Source organism: Procambarus clarkii, chromosome 38 (genome assembly GCF_040958095.1).
Source record: "Procambarus clarkii isolate CNS0578487 chromosome 38, FALCON_Pclarkii_2.0, whole genome shotgun sequence".
Lineage (NCBI taxonomy): Eukaryota > Metazoa > Arthropoda > Malacostraca > Decapoda > Cambaridae > Procambarus > Procambarus clarkii.
In genome coordinates, this window is record NC_091187.1 from 327995 (window position 1) to 339166 (window position 11172).

General features: G+C 41.0%; 1 pseudogene; it reads right to left on the reverse strand.

Annotated features, from left to right (window-relative positions):
• Nucleotides 1-303: 303 nt before the first annotated feature.
• On the reverse strand, nt 304-10879 carry LOC138372140 (voltage-dependent T-type calcium channel subunit alpha-1G-like; annotated as a pseudogene).
• Between the last annotated feature and the right edge of the window lie 293 nt (nt 10880-11172).

Genomic DNA, 11172 nt, shown 5'->3' on the forward strand with positions numbered 1-11172 from the left:
TACTTATGCTTTCTGTAGTGTCCTTTATTCTTATCTTATTATTATTTCAAGTTGTTAGTGATGTTTGTATATTCGTGTTGAATACTACATATATGTAGTAATAAAAGTACTGTTTTTGTGCTTCAAAAATCAACTTAGCATTTTTCTAACAATATAACAACTTTGTACCAACCAATTTCCATTTACTGTATCTGGAATTATTTTTAACATGTCAGAAAATACAATCTTAAATCTAATAATGCAAAAAAATTTGCATAAAATTAAAATTAGCTTACAAACAACTTTCTCAAATTTATTATCACATTACCTGAGGATGACAATGATGCCATCAAAAACATTGAAACCATTGCTTATGTAACCAAAGGGTCCCTCGGCAATAATCTTTAGCAACATTTCGACGGCAAACACGGCTGAGAAGACGAAGTTGCTCAGTTCCACAATAATTGTCAACATCATTGGCTGGTTATGGTACTCGATGCCCATGCTGAGGGTGTTGATGAGGATAGCAATAAGAATGCCCCGTGGAAAGTATCGGTGATCCACCAGCTTCTTCATACGAAGAAGCTGGTGGATCCGTGTGGATATACACACGAATTTGTGAACAAAATCTATGGGCTAAAGAAGGCTGTTTTGTCCCCTCATCCTTCCAATCTTCATCACTCCAGTCAGACTCTGAGTCACAGGAATCAAACTCTGAATAGTAATTTGTGAAACTTGCAGGGGCTTGATCAGCAGAAAAGAATAAAGTTGGTGCTGAAAAGTGTTTGACTCCTTTGGCCAATGAAGAATAAAGTGTGTGGACGGAACGGGAGTCAATGCCCAAGTGTGTGGGCAAAGCAGCAGAAAGAGCACCACTAAGTGCCAGAAGTTCTCCACAAGTGAGAGAACGTTTTCCCCCTGAACCATTATTTGAGGGTGTTCGCGAGACAGAACGCAAGGAAGATTTATTCTTGTTAAGGGGTAGGAGGGCTGGGGGTAGTAGAGCAGGGGGCATAAGAGAAGGTGGTCCTGGTGTGTGAGGTGATGGGGTAAGGGCTCACGGAAATATGATGAATCTAGAGGTTCATCGTCAGTTTGCGTAGTCTTCTCACTGTGACAGACATTTTTTGTTGCTGTCTCCCCAGCATGACCATGGAGAAGCACTACATCACTGAACATGACATAGCTGCGTCGATGCTGTTGTGGGGTACAGGTGCCCTGACTACCTGGTGATGGTGGCAAGAGCTCATTGCTGCCATCCCCACTTGTACCGCTTGAGATTTTGAGGAGAACAGGACGATGTGTGGAGGCTTGAGGATCTATGTCAGAAAATTCTGGGCTAATGCGGGGAGCATTATTGTTTCTCGAGTCGTCTGGAACTTCGTGTACTTCTGGGGGTGACAAAAGCTGTGGAGATGTTGAGCTTATGTTATTCATCACAGTTAAGGCTCCACCAGGTCCAATGCCACCAACAGTAGGAGCCATGGCTACTACAGTGCTTGGCACTCCAGATGCTCCACCTTCCCGACTGATAATGGCACTCTGTGCTGCCTCATATTGTCGACGACGACGCTGCTTCTTGAGGCTCAGCTGATGAGGATGATCAGACTTGTTTCTCCGGCGAAACTGTTTGTACCGAATGTAAAATTTTCTCTTTCCTCGTCTCCATAAGTGAGCAATATATTTTATAATTTCTGCATAGCATGAATTTGGTTCCGAAGTGGAACCAGATGCAAGTGTACTAGTTGACTGAAACCTGGCACGCTCCATTTTCATTCGCTCCATTTCTCGCTTCTTAGTCTCTGAAAACTGAGTAGCAATAACAACCAGGCACAAGTTGATCATGAAGAATGACCCAATCACAATTAGTAGCACAAAATATATCCAGTCCCAAAAGGGGTGAGCATACCATACAAATTGAATAGATCGAATACTAATGACCCAAAGTCGATAACAAAGAATTTGAAGAACCTTATAGGTAAAAAGAGAGCTTGGTACAAAAGGATTAAAAATGGGGAGGTCACTTTAGAACAGGAATTCGTACAACTGGTTAGAAATGTTAAAAAAGAGATAAGGAAAGCAAAAAGAAACTATGAAGTTCGCATTGCAGAGCAAGCTATGACCACAAATCCTAAAGGGTTTTTTTCAGTTATATCGTACTAAGACTAGGGAAAGGATAGGTCCATTAAAAACTGAGACAGGTCAAATAACAGATAGTGATGAAGAGATGAGTAGTATTTTTAATAAATATTTAAATATTTTGTATCTGTATTTACTAAAGAGGAACTTAACAATATGCCTTCAGCCGAACAAGTCTATGTGGGTGGGGACGAGGACAGGTTGACGAGTTTAGCAGTTACCAGGGAGGGTGTTCTTAAACAAATAGTAAAACTCAAACCAAACAAATCCCCAGGGTCGGATGAAGTGTTTGCCAGGGTGCTTAAAGAATGCAAAGAGGAGCTTTGTTACCCACTGGCAACCATATTTAATAAATCAATAGAGTCAGGCAGAGTGCCAGAGTTTTGGAAAGTTGCTAATGTGACACCAGTTTTTAAGAAAGGAGATAGATCACTTGCGTCTAACTATCGACCAATTAGCCTAACGTCTATTGTGGGAAAGTTATCCGAATCTATAAAAGCAAATAAAATTCGTCTTCATCTTGAAAAACATAAATTAATAATTGAGTCGCAACATGGTTTTATAAATGGCCGTTCATGTTTAACAATTTTGTTATCTTTTTATTCTAGCATTGTTGAGGCAGTTGATAGTGGTAAGGATTGCGATGTTGTGTACCTTGACTTTAGCAAAGCTTTTGATACAGTGCCACATGAAAGACTGATTAAAAAGATAGAGTCTCATGGTATTGGGGGTGCTATATTAAGCTGGATTAGGGCATGGCTATACCAAAGGAAACAGAGAGTTAGTATAAATGGAGTCAAGTCAGAGTGGGAAAATGTTGTAAGCGGGGTGCCTCAGGGCTCTGTCTTGGGACCTCTGTTGTTTATAATATATATAAATGATTTAGATTCAGGTTTGAGTAGCAACATTTGCAAATTTGCCGATGATACGAAAATCGGTAAGGAAATTAATTCGGAGGAGGACTCACAATCACTTCAAGTTGATCTAGATAGGGTTTTGAAATGGTCAAAGGATTGGCAGATGCAGTTTAATGCTGATAAATGTAAAGTTCTGAGGTTAGGTAATGATGATAGGGTTACAAGATACGAGCTAGATGGTGTTGAGATTGCGAAGTCGAATTGCGAAAGGGATCTGGGAGTTATGATTAGTACGAATTTAAAACAAAAGGATCAATGCATAAATGTTCGTAATAAGGCAAATCGGACACTTGGATTTATTAATCGCAGCGTTAGTAACAAGACACCTGGTGTGGTTCTCAAGCTATATCTTGCTCTAGTTAGGCCCCATTTAGATTATGCAGTTCAGTTTTTGGTCGCCATATTATAGAATGGATATAAATTCACTTGAACGTGTCCAGCGTAGGATAAGAACATAAGAACATAAGAACAAAGGTAACTGCAGAAGGCCTATTGGCCCATACGAGGCAGCTCCTATTCTATAACCACCCAATCCCACTCATATACTTGTCCAACCCGTGCTTGAAACAATCGAGGGACCCCACCTCCACAATGTTACGCGGCAATTGGTTCCACAAATCAACAACCCTGTTACTGAACCAGTATTTACCCAAGTCTTTCCTAAATCTAAACTTATCCAATTTATATCCATTGTTTCGTGTTCTGTCCTGTGTTGATACTTTTAATACCCTATTAATATCCCCCCGGTTATGTCCATTCATCCACTTGTAAACCTCTATCATGTCACCCCTAACTCTTCGCCTTTCCAGTGAATGCAACTTAAGCTTTGTTAATCTTTCTTCATATGAAAGATTTCTAATTTGGGGAATTAACTTAGTCATCCTACGCTGGACACGTTCAAGTGAATTTATATCCATTCTATAATATGGCGACCAAAACTGAACTGCATAATCTAAATGGGGCCTAACTAGAGCAAGATATAGCTTGAGAACCACACCAGGTGTCTTGTTACTAACGCTGCGATTAATAAATCCAAGTGTCCGATTTGCCTTATTACGAACATTTATGCATTGATCCTTTTGTTTTAAATTCTTACTAATCATAACTCCCAGATCCCTTTCGCAATCCGACTTCGCAATCACAACACCATCTAGCTCGTATCTTGTAACTCTATCATCATTACCTAACCTCAGAACTTTACATTTATCAGCATTAAACTGCATCTGCCAATCCTTTGACCATTTCAAAACCCTATCTAGATCAACTTGAAGTGATAGTGAGTCCTCCTCCGAATTAATTTCCCTACCGATTTTCGTATCATCGGCAAATTTGCAAATGTTGCTACTCAAACCTGAATCTAAATCATTTATATATATTATAAACAACAGAGGTCCCAGGACAGAGCCTTGAGGCACTCCACTTACAACATTTTCCCACTCTGACTTGATTCCATTTATACTAACTCTCTGTTTCCTTTGGTATAGCCATGCCCTAATCCAGCTTAATATAGCACCCCCAATACCATGAGACTCTATTTTTTTAATCAGTCTTTCATGTGGCACTGTATCAAAAGCTTTGCTAAAGTCAAGGTATACAACATCGCAATCCTTACCACTATCAACTGCCTCAACAATGCTAGAATAAAAAGATAACAAATTTGTTAAACATGAACGGCCATTTATAAAACCATGTTGCGACTCAATTATTAATTTATGTTTTTCAAGATGAAGACGAATTTTATTTGCTATTATAGATTCGAGTAACTTTCCCACAATAGACGTTAGGCTAATTGGTCGATAGTTAGACGCAAGTGATCTATCTCCTTTCTTAAAAACTGGTATCACATTAGCAACTTTCCAAAACTCTGGCACTCTGCCTGACTCTATTGATTTATTAAATATGGTTGACAGTGGGTCACAAAGCTCCTCTTTGCATTCTTTAAGCACCCTAGCAAACACTTCATCCGGCCCTGGGGATTTGTTTGGTTTGAGTTTTACTATTTGTTTAAGAACATCCTCCCTGGTAACTGCTAAACTCGTCAACCTGTCCTCGTCCCCACCCACATAGACTTGTTCGGCTGAAGGCATATTGTTAAGTTCCTCTTGAGTAAATACAGATACAAAATATTTATTAAAAATACTACTCATCTCTTCATCACTATCTGTTATTTGACCTGTCTCAGTTTTTAATGGACCTATCCTTTCCCTAGTCTTAGTACGATATAACTGAAAAAACCCTTTAGGATTTGTCTTTGCTTGCCCTGCTATGCGAACTTCATAGTTTCTTTTTGCTTTCCTTATCTCTTTTTTAACATTTCTAACCAGTTGTACGAATTCCTGTTCTAAAGTGACCTCCCCATTTTTAATCCTTTTGTACCAAGCTCTCTTTTTACCTATAAGGTTCTTCAAATTCTTTGTTATCCACTTTGGGTCATTAGTATACGATCTATTCAATTTGTATGGTATACTACGTTCCTGTGCTTTGTTTAGAATATTCTTAAATAAGTTATATATTGAATCCACATCGAAATCCCCATTTAAGTCACCTATCGCTGGGTTCATGTCTCGCTCCAAGACCGGCCCACACCCCATACCCAAGCCATTCCAATCAATTTGACCCAAAAAATTTCTTAGGCTATTAAAATCAGCTTTTCGAAAATCTGGCACTTTAACAGAATTTTCTCCTACTGGTCTATTCCATTCTATGCTAAATCTGATTTCTTTGTGATCACTGCTCCCTAGCTCACTCCCTATTTCGATGTCATTAATTTGCGTTTCCCTGTTAGTTAACACTAAATCTAAAATATTATTTTCCCGTGTTGGTTCCTTAATGTGTTGCGTAAGAAAGCAATCGTCAATTAATTCTAGAAAATCTTCTGCTTCACTATTCCCTGTTTTGTTCAACCAGTTTATTCCGCTAAAATTAAAGTCACCCATGACATAAATACTGTTAGATCTAGATGCTCTAGATATTTCATCCCATAGATGCTTTGCTTCCATTCTGTCTAAATTTGGTGGCCTATATATTACTCCTATTATAATATTATTAGCTTTTTCGTTTAATTCAATCCAAATAGTTTCTGTGTGTGGCTCTGTTTTGATTCCCTCTTTGAGACTACATTTCAAATTGTCCCTAACATATATGGCTACTCCACCTCCTCGTCTAATATATCTATCTGTGTGAAATAGTTTAAATCCATATATTTGATATTCAGCTAATAGTTCTCTATTTTCTACATTCATCCACGTTTCGGTAAGTGCAATAATATCTATTTTTTCTGTGCAGACAAGAGCATTTAATTCGTTAATTTTATTTCTTAGACTTCTACTGTTAGTGTAATATACCCTAAGTGAATTGTTATTTTGCGGACCTTCTCTTTCCCTGATCGTTTTGCCAATTCCTTTCTCCCACAAACACATACTTTTATTACCTCCTTCCTCCAAATCAATTCCCATACCTCTAACTACTAACAGTTTAAACCCAAACAAACACCTCTAACCACTTCTTCTAGCGAGTTCGCAACAGCAACAACCCCAGCTCTCGATAGATGCACCCCATCACGAGCATACATTTCATTTCTTCCATAGAAGTGTTCCCAGTTGTCTATGAAAGATATTGCATTTGATTTGCAATATCTTTCCAGCCGGCAATTGACACCAAGTGCCCTCGATATCCATTCATTTCCCACTCCCTTTCTTGGAAGAATGCCACATATGATCGGGATTCCTCCCTTGCTCCTAACTAACTCTATGGCTGTTTTATACCTCTGAATCAGTTCCTCACTCCTGACTCGACCAACATCATTTCCTCCCACGCTAATGCAAATAATGGGATTGTTCCCATTACCAGCCATAATATCATTCATGTTGTTTATAATATCACCAATGCCAGCTCCGGGATAGCAAACCCTTAACCTGTTCCCCCTATCTCTAGCACAAAACGTTCTATCCAAATACCTTATCTGGGAATCTCCCACAACTAATGTTTGCTTAGGTACTTCCTTTACTTTCTGAGGGGCCTGCGCTTCCTTTCTCTTCGTTGCTTTCCCTTTTGCGCGATCCACAGTCTCTCCACAGCACTCGTCCTCCAAAACGTCAAATGAATTTGAAGTTGCTATGGCGTTTGAAGGCGGCTTTATCAAAGTCTTCTTAAGGCCCCTGTCTTTCGCAACTCTCCAAGACGAGGTCCCTTTACTGCTGGTCTCCTCCTCCGTTACTTCTCGTAGTTTTTTAAGCTGACGCACCTCCTCCCGCAGAGAGTCCAACTCTGTCCTCAGGGCTCCCACTAGAGTCACCAGGTCCTTCACTAAGTTCACCAGGTCCTTCAGGATGACTAAGTTAATTCCCCAAATTAGAAATCTTTCATATGAAGAAAGATTAACAAAGCTCAAGTTGCATTCACTGGAAAGGCGAAGAGTTAGGGGTGACATGATAGAGGTTTACAAGTGGGTGAATGGACATAACAAAGGGGATATTAATAGGGTATTAAAAGTATCAACACAAGACAGAACACGAAACAATGGGTATAAATTGGATAAGTTTAGATTTAGGAAAGACTTGGGTAAATACTGGTTCAGTAACAGGGTTGTTGATTTGTGGAACCAATTGCCGCGTAACATTGTGGAGGTGGGGTCTCTCGATTGTTTCAAGCATGGGTTGGACATGTATATGAGTGGGATTGGGTGGTTATAAATAGGAGCTGCCTCGTATGGGCCAACAGGCCTTCTGCAGTTGCCTTTGTTCTTATGTTCTTATGATTCAAAGTGCAGCCAACCACTCAATCCCATTGAAAAAACAGTCCACCGGACACCATAAAGATCATTGGTACTATTGCGAACGTGTCAAAGAACTCAACCATAGACTCAATAGAACAAGAAAGCTATACAAAAAGCAGCCAAGTGACCGCAACAGGATATTACTTTGTGAGGTCAAGGAACATGTACATCGAGAGACCAGATAAATAAAAGAACAAAAGTGGCTGGAATGGTGTTCACACCTGAATGAACACACCTCTCTCGGAGAGATGTGGCAGCAAATTCACCGGGCCAAAAGGAATAAAACACCTAAAGCTCCACACCCCAAGGATCCTCAACAGGAAGCCGAAGTACTGGCAACCAGGTTTGCAGAGAGAGCAGCCAGCAATCAACTTCCACCAGATGTATTAGCAGTACAGACCGGACTAGAGGAAGAAAGGTGGCACAGAATCCTTACAGCATGTGAAGAAGTCTCTGACACTAATGCCCCCTTCACACTGGATGAACTCAATAGGGCTAAGAAAAACTCCAAGGATACATCCCCTGGAGCCGACAAAATAACCTATAAAATGATTAGAAACCTCGTCCCAGAGGGAGACGCTGCATACCTAAGGATAATTAATTTAGCCTGGACTTCTCAAACTAGACCTTCTGCTTGGAATAGAGCAGACATAGTGCCGATCCCAAAACCCAAAGATCCAGCTAATCCCAGGCCCATCTCTCTCCAAAGCTGTGCAGCCAAGACGGCTGACAGAATGGCACTCAACAGACTGGAGTGGAAAATGCCTAAACTGCATCATGATACGTATGCCTATAGAAGAGGGGTTGGCACAGTGGAATGTATTACAAGTCTGTTAGCCCACTTGAATGACAGACCAGGAATGCTGATATTCCTCGACCTCGAAAAAGCCTTTGAACTGGCTAGCGCCCCAGCTATTCTCTGCTGCCTCATTGACAAAGAGGTCAGAGGCAACCTGCTCTCCTGGACCAAAAACTGTCTCATAAACAGAGAAGCAAGAGTAAAACTTCATGGCACAGTCTCTGAGTACAAAAAGACATGAAAATGGTACACCGCAAGGAGGTATTCTCAGCCCTCTTCTCTTCAACTGTTTAATGGAAAGAATAATGAGGTTGAAACTCCCACATCACTGCAGGCTGCTAAACTACGCGGACGACTTTGTCATCATCATAAAAGGAAGGGATGCGGCGCGCCTTGCACCCAAATGCTTAGACTGCATCAGTAAAGAGGCAAAACAGATTGGGATCAAACTCAACCCCTCAAAGTCAAAGGCCATGCCCATAAAAATAGCGAAGCCCAACATACAACTCACTGTACAGGGTCAACCAATAGAATGGGTCGACAGCTATCAGTATCTAGGAATCATCCTGGACACACACGTGAATTTTAATGCTGAGGTCACTTACTTGAGAGAGCGAACTGCGGCCCGAACGGCAATCTTCAGGTCGCTAACCTCCCTTTCTGGAGGAGCCAATCTGCAAGTCCTTCGCACATACTATGTACAGGCAGTCAGATCAATGATCGATTATGCCGCACCTGCACTCACAAATCTATCACACCAACAGTGGAAAAAGCTTGAAGTTGCCCAAAACAATGTCTGAGAGCTGCACTGGGAGCCCCCATGTGGACCAGGCTTGAAACTCTTAGACTGGAGACGGGTTTGCCCTCTCTACAAGAAAGAATATCACAAAGGACAGCTACAATTATCAGTAAGATAATTATTTCTTCTGATCCAATCCCAGTACGGCAGGCCTTGGTGGTTGGACTAGGCCAAAACAATGGGAACTCTTGGGTTGCAAGAGCAGGAAAAGTCCTAAACAGACTACATTTAAAAAACATGATTATTGATAGAGAGGGTGATCATCCACACCCAAATTACACTTCTTCCGCGCCGTGGGAAGAGCCTACTTTCAAAATAGTAATAGAAAGTCTCCCAATGAAAAAGGCTTCCTATGATCCGACAATCCTAAGGCGCATAATAGAAGAGCAAACGTATAGCATAGCAGTAGCCACCCACATCTTCACAGACGGATCGGTGGACACAGAAAATGAGAGTGCTGGCGCTGCTCTTTGCACGACCACCGTACAGGCATATTGGAGACTGGGAGGACTAGTATCATCAACCCAAACTGAGCTGTTTGCCATACAACAGGCATTCGCATATGTGATTGCACAAAACACTCAAAATGCAATCATACACACAGACTCAAAAGCTGCACTTCAAATACTAGGACAAAAACAGTGGAAAGATAATGTGGAAATAATTACCACCATTTTGTATCTTGGAGCAGTCGCTAAAGGCAAAGGACTCAACATAACTTTAAACTGGATCCCATCCCATATTGGAATCCCATTAAATGAAAAAGCTGATGAAATTGCTAAATTGGCAACTCGTCATCCAGTGATACATAAAACAATTCAACCCAGCCTAGAGAACATAAAAAATATCATCACCAAAAAACTCTCACATCTCAACAAAGCCTACCTGCACCAGAGAATAGCTGAAGGTTCGTCATCTGCAACATGGTATCTTCAGGCAACCAAATTAGAAAGGTTAAATATCCCAAAAGGAATCCACAGGGAAATAGCAGTTAGGTTATATAGACTACGTCTAGGTTACAGATGCAACTGGGAGATTGGTGAACCCCGACAGAGAGAGTGCATCTTCTGCCAAACTGTCACAGAAAAGCCATTACTTCACTATCTTCTGGAATGTGAAGCAACCAATGACCTTAGAAGAGCTTTAAGAGTTCCTGAATCATGCAGTGGCCACCCTGAAGCCATCAACACAGCCACTCTCCTGGTCAACAAAGGTGTCCAGCAGCTGGACACCCTCATAAAGACTGTGAAGCAGTATAACCCCGCGATAACCACTTGATGGTTAAATGCAACCTCGGAATACTGAGAAAAAAAAATACCACTTACGGGCTATTCATGTTCGTGTCACCTCTTGGGTGGCTTAATCTTTATCAATCAATCAACTTCACTCCTAACTCGACCAACATCATTTACTCCCACAAGGAACGTGGTGGAGGTGGGATCCCTCGATTGTTTCAAGCGAGGGTTGGACATGTATATGAGTGGGATTTGGTTATAAATAGGAGCTGCCTCGTATGGGCCAATAGGCTTTCTGCAGTTACCTTTGTTCTTATGTTCTTCTTATGTATTGGGGGAGCTATATTAAGCTGGATTAGGGCATGGCTATACCAAAGGAAACAGAGAGTTAGTATAAATGGAGTCAAGTCAGAGTGGGAAAATGTTGTTAGTGGATCGAGTACCTCAGGGCTCTGTCCTGGGACCTCTGTTGTTTATAATAAGAACATAAGAACAAAGGTAACTGCAGAAGGCCTATTGGCCCATTCGAG